Source organism: Ascaphus truei, chromosome 4 (assembly GCF_040206685.1).
Source record: "Ascaphus truei isolate aAscTru1 chromosome 4, aAscTru1.hap1, whole genome shotgun sequence".
NCBI lineage: Eukaryota > Metazoa > Chordata > Amphibia > Anura > Ascaphidae > Ascaphus > Ascaphus truei.
This window is the reverse complement of record NC_134486.1, coordinates 47,346,014-47,360,205: the sequence shown is the minus strand read 5'-3', so window position 1 is coordinate 47,360,205 and position 14,192 is coordinate 47,346,014.

Here is a 14,192-nt window from a genome sequence, read left to right as displayed (position 1 = left end):
GGCATTATCATTCATTTTACTATCTCCGATGGGAGACTGAGGCATCCATCAGTCAGACACTATAAAACGACCAAACTTCATTGTCATCCTACCATATTTGTCAAAGTTATAAATAATATAATTGAGGGTTGAAAAGGAAATACCCTGACAAACACCAATGTGACTTGTGCTACTTAGATTTAATATGCCACAAATATCTCAAGGCCAATCATCTGTGTAACGATCTATTTTTGACTAAGAAAAACAGCAGAAGGATCTAAGGGGCAATACAATGCAACGTGATTAAACAATACCTTAACACACAGAAGAATTCTGTTTGGCCTCCGTGCTTCTCCCAGAATAACATTTTCTGTCAGTTGCAAATATAAGCAATTTAGCATGATTACTTTTACATACAGTTTGCTTGATGAAAAGCAGAACAATTGTGAATTAAGCCTCCTGTACAAAACAATGACCTAATTATCTATAAATGACTTTCACTCAGAAATGTACAGAGTTCGTGGTAAACCTTCATATTGGAATAATTAAAACTCATTGTGAGCAAAAATAGAAAATATTAGTATGTCCTATTTCGATTTGTGTTCTTATGCAGGGGGGCTCAACTCCAATACTCGTGCTCCCCCCCCCAACAGTTCAGGTTTTCAGGATATCCCTGCTTTAGCACATGTGGCTCAATCACTCCCTGCTTCAGCACAGGTGGCTCAAACACTCCCTGCTTCAGCATAGGTGGCTCAATCAGAGGCTCAGTCTGACTGAGGCTTTGATTGAGCCACCTGTGCTAAAGCTGGGATATCCTGAAAACGTGACCCGTTGGGGGGGGGGGGGTGGGGGCTTGAGAACTCGAGTTGAGATCCCCTGCTCTAAAACATTGGTGGACACTGGGCAACAGGTGGCCTTCAACTGCAGCCCCATCTGCTGCTGCTGGGGGCCTCGAGAACTTGAGTGGCGATCCGCTGTTCTTATGTGTTATATGTAGAGATGATGCAAACTGGTGACATTTGCCCTTCTCAGCCACAAGCGATTTACCAAACATGGAGTCAATGTGCATTACAATTTTGCTTAGTATGCTAATTTGCAAAACTCTCTAAGATTGCTACGGTACATTTGTTTGAGAAATTCACATCACTAGGTTTGCTTAATGCTAACATGAGACACGGTGCACACTCTGTATTGCTCACTGTCTAGCGATATTGCACTGAACGTTTACTATCGGTGACATTGTTAGCCCTTTGAGGCTTGGTGAAATGTTTCACAAAAATCTAATTTGGGGAAACAACGAGCTAAAAATGTTTGCGACTGCTACAATATAGCACATCGGTGGTGATATGAAGATCTCTTGTTAAGAAGTAAACAGAAGTTGGTTGAAAAGCCGAAAATAGAAAGTTGCAATGGAAAATAGGACAGTAATCAAGCTACTGCACTAATACCCCTGACCCCTGTAAGGCTCCTAGCATATAGATTGCAAGTTCTTAAGACAAGGATTCGTTTTCCTAATGCACACTTGTGTTTGCTGCACTTCTTACATTCTAGCTCCCTGTAATCTGTCTGTTATGTGATGGACTATGTGCATAGTTTCGGGGTGATTGTCCTTATTATGTTCTGCCTGTAAATCAGTCTCTGTTGAAACATGCAGTGATGCCTTAATCCTCCAAATGAAGATACACTTGTCATACACTTTTCCATGCATACGTTGCATATTTTTGGAGGCATACTGTGTTGGATTTTTTTTTCTAACGTGTGTACTGTGACATTTTTATTTTTGTGGAGGTTACAGGAGTTCACTGCAACTCATGACTCCAGAACTCAGACTACAGTTGTCCCGGAGGTTACCTACACTCAGCCACTTCTCATTGGAGCACAGTTTATTGTTCATAAATAGTTGACATTATTGCCTGGACAATGTCAGTGTTTTGTCAGCAATCCCATTGGTGTTTTACCATTTATAAATGATACATAATACTTTAGAATATAGTACGTTTGTGAAGTTAACACGCCATTACATAGATCACGTCACTCCTGATAAAGCTTTGCAAAACGCGTAGGGTGAAAGACTACGCCTAGGGCGGGAGACCCTAAGCCAACAGAAGAGACAAGATCTCACGTGGAAGAACTCGGAAGGACTGTGTGCAAGATGCAATGGGTGCTGGACGCTGACACAGTCAAACAAAGCCGATCTCTGGCTTTCAGCATACTGAAATTGGGACTAGCCTGAATATTCAATACCTACATTCATATTGTGTGTGCAATGTGCATTTATTGTGTCTTTTTATCATATTAAACCAGGTCACACTCTGGTTTTGCCTTTGCTATCTTTCCATAATACCTGTCTTTGAGAAAATATCAAACTGAAGAGATTCAAAGCCCAGCGGTGCCAGTGTCGGATCTCTGTTATCTTCAGAAGTCTCTTCACAACATCAAACTGAGTGGACCTAGAGCCCAAGAGGATTGATGCCTGACACTTCTTTTCATTTTGCCTGATCAAGAAGATTTCTTGTGAGTGTGGACCATTAGAGTGGGAATGGTCCCTTTCCATTGCATATTACACTACAGTATGTATTTTTCCTTTGTGCTATAGGTTTGTTTCCTAGAATCCCTATATATGTGCTGTTCTACAGATCTTTTTGAACTCAAATTACATTGCTCTTAACATAGAGATATAGTAATCCCAAGAATATCAATATTCCAAAAGAGAGGATAATTGTTATAATATAGTTATCCTCCTATGTACCACTAAAAATAAACGCAATAAATGTTATTATAATAGGCAACGACGTTGTGTAATATTTACAAAGTGATTACAAATTCCCCATGTGTAAGGCTTTTAATCACTTTGTAAATATTACACAACGTCGTTGTCTATTATAATAACATTTATTGCGTTTATTTTTAGTGGTACATAGGAGGATAACTATATTATAACAATTATCCTCTCTTTTGGAATATTGATATTCTTGGGATTACTAAATCTCTATGTTAATAACAATGTACTTTGAGTGCAAATTATAGGGACCTTGGTGTGGAGATTTTTCTTCACAGAGTAGTTCAGTATTTGGCAAATTATGTCCCTTTGCACCTTAGTCCATAAAATTAAACTAATATACATTTACCGGCACTAGGGATTGAGCAGTGAGTTTTCTTTATACAAAGTTACAGATCTTTTTGAAGCCAGAAATTAGTCCGAAACTGGACCAAAGTCCAACACATTTGCCCCATGATCATGGGCTTTAGGTTATTAAGCAGGAGGATAACAAGGAGTAAAGTCAAAATAAAATAAAACTTTCATCCAAACATATCACACATTAATAACATCTAACCCGATAATATCACATCAACATTAAAAAGGTCAAAGGAAAAATAAATATACAGTTGCTACAAAGTAAACATAAGAAATAAATACTTAAAAATAAGCTGCAGTCAAAATGATATACAGTACCTAGAGCAAATCAATCGCACAATATCTCATTCTGAAATAAACTGTACAGGTTTACTGCATGATATTCTTTGGTCCCACACAGGACAGTAACTGCACTATATTATTGTATAACCCACAAGGAAATTCAAATTAAAGGGACGGTACATTAGATCAGGTTGCAGTTGCACAATATTTGAACACATATTGGACCATATTGAATGTACTGTATTAAGCGTTGCTACTCCATAAGACTTGCTCTATTCAAGTGAATGGGTCCTAAGCTGTCTTCTGCCACTGAAAGGTGTCATGTATATAGCCCAGACCTCTGGCTTACATCTTTCTTTTGGACCCTTACAGTATAAATCCTGTTAGGTACAGGCACTGTGATGGGTAAATTCTCTCCTGAAGGCATAGCTTGTTTGGCAGCCTGGATACACTGGCTGTATCTGGGGGCGGGCCTAACAACAATCGGAAAGTGTCATCTCTGGGGAGGATACTGTCTGGGTCCCATGCAGTAAATGTGATGCCTGTCAGTATCAGATCTGCCCTGTTATGGGGCAGGGTTACAAGCCCATCCTCTGGGTATATACTGACACCCTCCCAGAAGTCAGGCTCGCTTCCCTCCCCCTGTGGAGTGGGTAACATCATACCCTTTATCCCATAAGGGGTAAAGGAGGGGCTCAGGAGGGACCTACATGGGCCTCAAGCCTTGCAGGTTCCCTTTGGGGATAGGGAATGCTGTGACGCTGTGAAACAAGAATAAACATCAGTTAAACCTCTATGTTTGTGGATAACTGCCTGGCTCACATAAGGAGTGCCAGCATGGATCATCCTGGTCACTTCAGGATCATCGCTGGTTGGAGGTGCTGAAACCAGAGATGAACCCTGGAAGCCTGTCCTGCTGTCTCCCTATACCACTGCGGAGTATCTCAAGACCTCCTGTTCCAGCCTCACAGGTATGCACCCAGAACACACGGTAGCCGGATGGTCTCACTTAGAGTGGGGGAACAGGTGCTACATGTAGTAGCACTGTGTAGTAAATATGGCCCCTGGAGTACACAGAGCCTTGCTTTTTCTTTCCGTAAGTTTTCCAAACAAAGAGATTGGGGCTTTCCACCAGCAAGTCAAAGAGGGGTACATTGTAATTAGTCGGGGAGTAGGCCTCACAACATATAACATGTGGATTATGCACCTACTGGCCTATTCCCTTAGATTTGTATTTGCCTTTAGTCATGACCTGATCATTGTGACACACCAACATACAAGTACAGTGTAATGATTTGCTTTCAAAAATATATAGTACAAAGAGTAACAATAAAGGCTGATCAACCATTTTAAACTTTAGAGGGAACAAGTGAACTTAAAATCTAGGCCCACAGCTTTAAACTCTACTTTGAATGTAGTGCAAATAAACAAAAGGCTGTCTCAGCATGGACACAGTCCCTGGTATAGTAAGCAGCCAGGCAAAGAATATTTTTGTTTAAAAATTATCTTACAAGAGACAAAAATGACCCAATGCTGCATCCAATATGACAAATAATGTAGTACATTCATGTGTATTTTATCTGTATTTTTTATGCATAAATATGGGTCATGTCGTTCAATACTTTGGCCAAAATATTTTAAGCCTACAACTTCATCACTGTAGACCCGTCTCAGTAGGTCCTACACCACCAATATTATACTGTCTCAGCTTGTTAAAACTATGTATGTCTCTATGTAAATGGGGAACAAAGATTTTAGGAATAGAGTTTGGCCTACAATGGGATTTGTTTGGCACTACAAAAAAGGATTTAAATTGCCTGCAAACAAACAATTATGAAACAAATCTGTGCCTGGAATTCCCCCAAAATACAAATAAAATGAACAAAAATACCAGATCTGCATGACTACAGTGGAACTGTACATTTTATCAATGCAAGAATTGTGGTTTCTGTTAAATTAAACAAACAGGAATAACTTGTTACCTGTTAGCGAAATAACACTAAAAATGCTTCAAGGTTGTTCTCATTTGTAGTGGTGATGATCATGTGATCCAAGTTCACAAGTGCAGACAATAAAAAGGCAGATAAACTACCTTATCTGTTTAACAAGTTACAAACCGCACTGCCCTCGTTTGAACCCGGGGGCTGTCTCTTTCTAGTACAGTTTCTTGAAGACTGGCTCAAAATGCTTTGTGTTGGTACACCTTTCAACGTCATCAGCAGGGAGTACTGGATCTCCGCTATCTGGACCTCAGTGTTAATGTCTGCGGTTCAAAGCCTCCAATCCACTTTCTGTCTGCCGTCTCCTGGAGTCCAGATCCTTTGGTATGCCATCTCTCTTCTCCCATAGACAGTTGGTAAATAAGTGCTGCTTCTTGTAGCCTGGACCTGTCATTGGTGGAAAGCAACTGCAAGGACAGGCTAGCAGGCAGGTAGTGGACAGGCAATGGTCAGAGGCTGGTGGCAGGCAGGTAGCGATAGTCAGGAAACAGGCAGAGGTTGGAGAGAGACAAGCATGGTAAGGTCCGAAAGGGTCTGATACACAGCTACAGCAAAGGTACGAAGAGGCGGACGGCTTGTGTACATGGAAGAACCACAATAAACAGACACAGGAAGTGGAGGTCTTTTAAAGGCCTGGCTAAGGCTTAGAAAGTTCTCTGCAGGGAATAGGAGCAGTACAACAGCAGTCCTGGTGTCAGACTGGGAGAACTCCAGACTGGGAAGGAGAAGGACCAAGGTTCAAAGATCACTAGGGACACCCCTGATAGGGCCACTCTTTGCGTCATGTGTGCTTCATCATAAGATATATTTGTATATGTAGCACACTTTCCCCCACCCTGGGGAAGATAGGGTGGCTATGAAGTGTGTGGTGCGTTACTTGCAACTCACAGGAGGCCTGAGCCTCCGTTGCTGGGAACCTGGAGTGAGCCTGATCCGTATGGTGACAGTGCCTCCAAATGGATGGGATCATAACTAGCTGGGATAACCCCGCCACAGGACCAAAGTAATAGTATACACACATGGTGATAGATAACAGTATAGGCAACGAACAGCATAACAATACCCACACACTAATGTAGGCCACGCACGACCGTATAACCACAGTGTCCGCCAACTCAGCGCCCACACCTGGATGGAATGTCCTCCAAAGTACTGGGGTGCTCCTGGGCACCTAACCTCCCCGGTTTCCACAAGAACTAACCCACCCCAAAAGTGTGTGACAGCACTGCCCACAGAAGAAGTGTGTATAGTTGGTGCACTTGGTGAGATGACGGTATCTGCCGGGTGCTCCACGCACGGTAGCGCTGACACTGTAACAAAGGATCCACTGATCCAGCGATGATATACGTAAAGCCTCCGCCTCTACGTTGGGTGGTGTCCCGCGTGGATGGTGTCACCATGAAGAATGTCTCTATATTGGTAGGGTGATGATCCAGTCCCAGATCACGACGTGCCAAGTCGCAGCCACGCCCTGGCTATTCCCCTCACACTGGTACTACAGGGGCAGTGTCCCTATCTCATGGGCCTGTCCCTGCAGCAACCACAAACTGAGGGGAGTCAATACTCCTTGAGAAAGCGCAACACTTGCGTGAAACGCGTGGGAGGACTTTTTTGTCTTGTCTACCACCTACGTTTTGTTCTAAATAAAGCCTTTTTTTACTTTTGTACATGCTGGTACCCGTTTTTATCAAGTTTCTTATACATCTGGCTGTTCCTGATCCTGTTTGAGTGCCCTGACATCCACTGTCTCTACTGAGGGGAGTCGGGGCCTAGCTGGGGCCTAACAGGGGGGTCTCTGGCCTAGTGCAGGTTCCACAGACACACTGCACATATAACCCCCCCTGACCTTGTAAGGGGGGGGAGCAGAGGAGCCCAGAGAGAGACCTGGCCACATATATATAATATTAAAATAGCAGAAAAGCATATATAAGTCATATAACTGTACTGAAAAATAACAAGCTTGACCCTACCTGTTTCTGTAACTATTGCACTTTCTCTCTTCTGCCTTTTGCCTCTAAACACCTTAAACGCCTTGTATTCCCTCACTTGCTACATTTACTTAACTCATATTCTCTACTTGAACCTCCGTGATCTAGTTTCTGCATTGCTCACTGAAACAAAACCTCACCAAAACAACTAATAACCTTCATGCTACCAAAACCAAGGTTATTACACCCTGCTTATATTTCTCAACCTCTCTGCCACATTTGATACTGTGAACAAAGAGTAAAAAGATCCAATGATACTGTGTGCCTCCTTCTTCTCCTTCACACTTTCCATCATGTTGGTATCCATAACAACGTACTATCCTGGGTCTCCTCTTACCTCTCTCATAATTTCAGTGTCTCATTCGCTAACACCTCCTCCACTGTCATTCTCTCTGTGGGCATATCACAAGGGTCTGTCATCTGCCCTCTTCTCTCTAGTCACCTTCTCTAGGTGACCTTATCACATTGTTTGGGTTCAAATATCACCTGTCTGCTGGTGACACACACATTTACTTTTGAACCCCTGATCTTAATTTAACCTGCTGTCCAGACCAAAGTCTCTGAATGTCTCTCTGCTATATCATCCTGAATGGTCCTACGATGACTCAAACATAACATGTCAAAGACGGAGCGCCTCCTACTTTCTCCCAAGCCTTTCCCTAATGCCCCCTTCTACTTTACTGTTGGAAGTACTATAATACACTCAGTATCACAAGCATGCTGCCTAAGTGTCACATTTGACTCCTCCCTCTCATTCGTCTCTCATATTCACAATGTTGCTAAAACCTGTTGATTTTTCCTCTATAACACTACAAAGATATGCAATTTCCTCTGTAGCACTACTGCTAAAACTCTAACACAGGTCCTAATTCTCTCCCATGCCGACTGTTGTAACCTTCTACTGTCCGGCCTTCCTGCCTCTCACATGTCTCCCCTACAATGTGAATGAATCCTGCTGTTTGAATTCACTGTCTCCTAAATCTGTCTACACTTCTCACCCTTACTGCACCATGCCTCTGAAATGCCTTTTTCCCTCAATATCCTCAACCCTCTTTCTCCACATTTAAGGTCAATCGTAAAAAGAACCTCTTCAATTAAGCATTTGGGTAGTTTTCTTGGCCAATACTATACATCTCATATGCATTTTCTATGTTGACCCCTTGCATATGCACTTACACCCTCCTAGTGTCTCTGTAAGTTCTCATTATTTACCACTTAGAATGTAAGCTCTTTGGGTTAGGGACTCCTTTTCCTATTTACTTTTATGTCTGAAACGCTTATTCCCATTATGCCTATTATATTGTCCCATGTATTACTGCTGTAAAGCGCTATTTACTGTACATCGATGGGGCTATACAAATAAAGATATAGCACAAACAAGACAAGAAATAGTCTCAGAAACGAGCACTCAGAATATCCACTAGAGAAATAAACAAACTTTAATGTCTTCACTTATAACATGTTAAAAACATATAAAACCAAATAGGGGGGGGGGAAGGACCCTCAATAAACACAGTGTGCAAATAGATCAAAACTAACAGGCTAGGTTTACTGCACCATTATCCTAAATAGGAGTTGGTGCTAGAGATATATTATGCAGACCTAAGGGAAAAGTAATATTTTCCTAGGTACGCATGACCGGCCGGTCAGTAATGTAATAAACAGACCTAAGGACATAATCCAACTACTAATTTTTCAACACATACAGTATACATCATGCATAACATAAAGAGATGTGAATCACATAATAAGCACATCGAAAGCGAATGTCCACGGATATAAGAGACAAAAACTGTCTCAATTGCAAAGGATCAGAGGGATTCCCTAACTTGATATAACGCAGAGAATAAGGTACAATTGTATCCAATGAATCCAGTGCTTGAGCAAAACTTCATGTTGTAATTAGGGGAAAAAGAGAAACAATGTTCAACCTCACAGGGAAGTCTTGAGTACACAGGAGAAAAAGAGTTGAGAAAAAGAAAAAGGAGAGTCTCCATATATACTTATCCGTTAAGGTGGTGAATGTCATGAAAGAAAAAGTCCTCAGGTCCGCACACCAATATAGCGCTGGGTCAACGCCGTAAGCTCCCACTCAATACGTGTACGGCTTCTTCACGGAGTCTAAATAAAGATATACAGTACATACGAATCAGTGATGTACTTCAATTTTATTAACACATGAGTGGAATCTTTCAAAGATGACGTATTAAGAATTGTGACATCTCTGTTAGACATCTCTGTTAGAGATTGATACTATACCATCAACAGAAATGTTGGTTGAGATGGCTGAGTTAGTCTTATACAACAATATTTTATGTTTGATTCAAAGTTTTACATTAAAGACAATGGGATAGCAATGGGCTCCCTAATGGCCCTGTAACAAGGACTTATCACTATTGGAAAAACTTGCCTCTAATCCAGCAGTGTTCTGGTTAATTGCCCACCAGCAATCAACCAGACTCCACCTGGCTGATTAGGACTGTCAGAAAAAGCCTGTTCTGAGAAACAAGAAGATGATTCCTTAGCTCTCAAGGGAGCTGACCAAAGAAAAAGACTGCAGAGATTCCTTAGCTCACAAGGGAGCTAACCAAGGGAAATAAAGACTTCAAAGATTTCCTTAGCCCACAACTAGGGCTGACCAGAGGGACAGATGTCTTGAACTGCAAAAGGACTGTATGCTGATAGCAAGACAAGGGGACCAGATCTCTATACCTGGACACAGACATTGCCATAGCACACAAGGTGGTTGACCCAGGAGAGCAGCGAGGCCTTCCCCTACAGCTACAACAAACAGATAAGAGACTTTCTTCTTGGACTGTTGTATATCTATATGTATATATGTTTGGGGGTGGTAACTAGCTTAGCTACTCACCCAGTTAGAGAGGGCTGGAGTAAAGGTGTAGATATTCTCCAAAGCGGAGTAGGCCTTTATTTTGTCTATTTTGAGTGTTTTTGCCGTGTTAATGTAACAGGCGCAATAAAGCCTCATTTTAGTTTCACCTTAAAACGGTCTCCATTGCGCACCTCTTCACACATCTCTACTAAACCCTGCAATCAATGTATTAATTGAGTCAGATTTACAAATTATATATTAGTGTTATGGTGAGTTGGCTAAGGTTCTTATTAGACTTGTACCAGTGGGACCCCCACAGAGTTTGCAGTGACCGCTAGGAGCATCCCGACATTTCTGCACAGGAAGCTCCCGCTGGAATATTCAGACACAATGGATGGCCGATTTCCCTACCAGAGTAAGTGTGAATACGGTACCTACTCTAATAATTGCATGTTATGTTATTTACAAATTATATATACAATACACTGTAGTGTTTTGACTCTCTATTAATTTATATTTTGTAGAGGGATGCTAGTCGAGCTAATGAGCTACTCCTTCTGTGGCTGAGCGACGAGCAGGAGGAAAAGCATGGATGGCTCTTTGTCGCCAGGTAGACGGGGATAATTACTTCCCATGATCTCTCAAGGAGGGGGAAGGCAACTACAATGGGCCAAATTGAGACTGGAGGATATTGTTCACTGATCCCGTGAGTATCCTTGTCTGTGTGTTGTACTAAGTGCGGTTTGCAGTACTGTCAAGTGAAGTAATCAGTTAACCCTTGTTTTCTGATTCTGAAGGTTTCTCAACGTCAACACCTTGTTCATGTAGAAAACACATCCAGCGACACAGAACATCACTATTGGATATTTAAGGTAATGCATGTATTCCATTCAATTGGCACATACCTGTACCACACATTCAAACACAATTATATGCGTTTCATGCAGTATACATAGAGCACGCATTTGCAGCGGTGTTCTGACGTGTTTAATTAATGCATCTATTTCTTCTCGATTATCTTACAGGGGAAACTGTACAGGAGATAGCCGGTTACTGTTGGGGAAAGAAGATGGTATTATTTGAAGACAATTGATTATTTTCCCAAGTCTTTGTTACTTCTGCTATTGTATAAAGCAATACATATTTTCATCAATCTTACACCGAAGTACAGTGCAACACACGTTTCTCTCATTTATGTGAAAAAATATGTCATCATTTATAACGGCTGACTGTGTCTGGTATCTGGTTTCCTAGCGTTGAAAGAGTGTATGGGAATAAGGCGTGGGTTACATTACACAGAACAAAACGTGCATTACTGTAGCAATAGCCTGGAATACTGTACATTGAATTTAGGTTAAAGACCCACTAGCACTTCCTATCGTTCCTGTAAAAGTACTACAGTCGCCGCAAAACACCGTTTGGCAGCTGCGGTCACAGAGCCGCGGAATGCAAATAAATACCGGGAAATTGCACTTGGTTTTGCGCAGTCACAGAAACAGTAATTCCTGCTACATCTGTACCGCGGAAAGGGGAAGCCTTTCCTGAGCGTGGTGTCCTACATTCAGTAGGTAAGGGGCATTATAAGGGGTCTGTTACTGTTATTTAGGTTACCCTGATAAAGGCCAGTCACTGGCTGAAAGGTTGGTTTCCTGTATAATGCCACAATAATTCTTACGATATATTTTTTAAATGTTGCTATGTCCTATGACCTTTTTTTCGCACTGTATACTTACTCAGCAGGGGCTGCCCTGCCCATATATAGCAGCACCCGGTACTCGCAGGGGTTTCTCAATTTTTGTTTAGATATGTTGTATTGCTAATGGTGTGGCAACACAGCCTCATTTGAGGTAATCTGCATCATGTGTAAAGAGAATACTAATGTATATCAGGGAAACCAACCATTTATCGTATCACTCATGTCAGCATTGAAAGGGGAGGTATGTGACGAGAACAGCAAATACTGGCACTGTGTCCTCAAATAAGAAGACCTGCATGTCTGCTAAGTTTTTAAACATAGAATCTGACAGTAAATAGGAACCACTCGGCACCCTGTGTCTGCCCATTTCCCTGTCTGCTGTAAAACCTGAGACCCTGTTTGATCCGTGGCTTTCTTTCTAATTTGGTATAAGCCTTATGTCTACCTGAAGCATGTTTGAAACCCCTTACTGTATTAGCCCCTAGCAATGCCGATGGGAGGATATTCCACGAATCCACCTTATCTTTCAGTAGCACCCAGCTAGGAATTTCCCTTTGCCCTGTATGTCAGTCCTGGTCGCTGCAGGCAGTGCCGAGGTTACGTCCTCACAAGGCTCTGACATGTAAGTTAGCCACAATTATGTTTCTAGGTGCCTGGGATCATGACTCATGACTGTTGCTGGACTTTAGATATTCAACAATTCTATCTTTCAGCGACGTTTCTATTCATTTCCCCCCTACTGGTTTCAGGCTCACTACCCTAGTTATTGGACACTTCCAGAATTCTTATTTTGTGAAGTGGGACTATGTTTGCTGTTCTCCAGTCACCTGGAACTACACCTGTTAATAGTGACCGGTTACATAGATCTATTAATGGTGTTGCCAGCACTCCTCTAAGCTCTTTTTTTATCCTTGGATGTATCCTATCTGGCCCCATTGACATGTCCCCTTTCAGATCTGTTGCAGTAGAAATATCTCCTCTTTAAAGGATTGCCATGCTTTAATAAATGCTAAGGCAAACAAGGTATACCCCTGTATCAGTAACCTATAGAACAGCAATGAGGAGAACAATGAAGAGAACGTCAATAGGGTGGAAATTGCAATAAAAAAATCTGCAAAAAATGGCCACATACTATCAACTACTGTCCTTATTTTATAGTTCACAGTCCACGTCACCGTAGTAGGTATTCTTATTTCCAAACTGTAGGTGGGTGTTGTCAGCTGTCATATCTCAAGCGGTGCCTGCCATCCTGTAGAGTCTCTGCTGTGAGCCTCGCTGTCAGTAAAACTCCTTAGTAGGGAAGCAGGGAGGCAATGGAGCAAGCACTGTAATAAATCCAACTTGCAGGCTAGTGTTGACAGCTGCTATGTCCCAAGTGGTGTCTGTGATGGTGTAAAGCCTCCTGGGCCCATGCTGACAGCCAGACTCACATAGCAGTGAGGCCAAAAGGCAAACACTGAGGTGGATCCCATCTCTTCTGAAGATACACAGAGGTATTCATGCAATGTCTCCCAATACCTTTTGACTGGGAAGTCACATTATTCAAATTGCACAGGCAATTAAAACTAACAGATTTTTTTTCTCCAAATATCCTACCCGCACCAATCACGTGGAGTCTATGAAGGAGGAAAAGTGAATCAGAAGGAGAGGTAGTAGGAGGAGTACGAGAAACCACTCCAGAAACCTCAAGAGAAGAAACAGGAAGAAAAAGAGGAAGGAGTGAAGAAGCAGGAATAGAAAAATGAAGAGTATGAATTTTTGAAGAGAAAAAAGAAGAAAAAGGAGAGGGGGAGAGAGAAGATGTTTAATAGTAGTAAAGAGTTGCAGTGGTTGGGAAGAGGAAGAAGAAAAAGAGACATTTAGCAACAGTTAGAGCAGAGAAAAAGACTGGAGACGAAATTGATAAATAAAATAGGGGAATCAGACATCTTCCAAGCTGTAGAAAAAGCAGAAAAAAGGCAGCGCACTGCCAAAAACACGCAGGAGGAGGCTCACTTGTACAATAAATGTGTATTCCATGAAGGGATCACACATCAGCCCTTCTTCCAAGCTATAGATACAAGGTTTTATTGGTATAAGCGCTCAAGCGCCGGATCCTCAGAGTAATATATAAACAAAGAATAAATAGCACATAAGCCAGGTCACAGGACACAAGGCTAGTGGCATATGACAGAATATAAATAATCTCCAGTGTAATGAAGGTCTGAAAAGGGACAACAAAACCCGGAAGGAAAAGGGTAATGGGACTAAGCCCACTCCTAAAAAACCTCATTGGGAT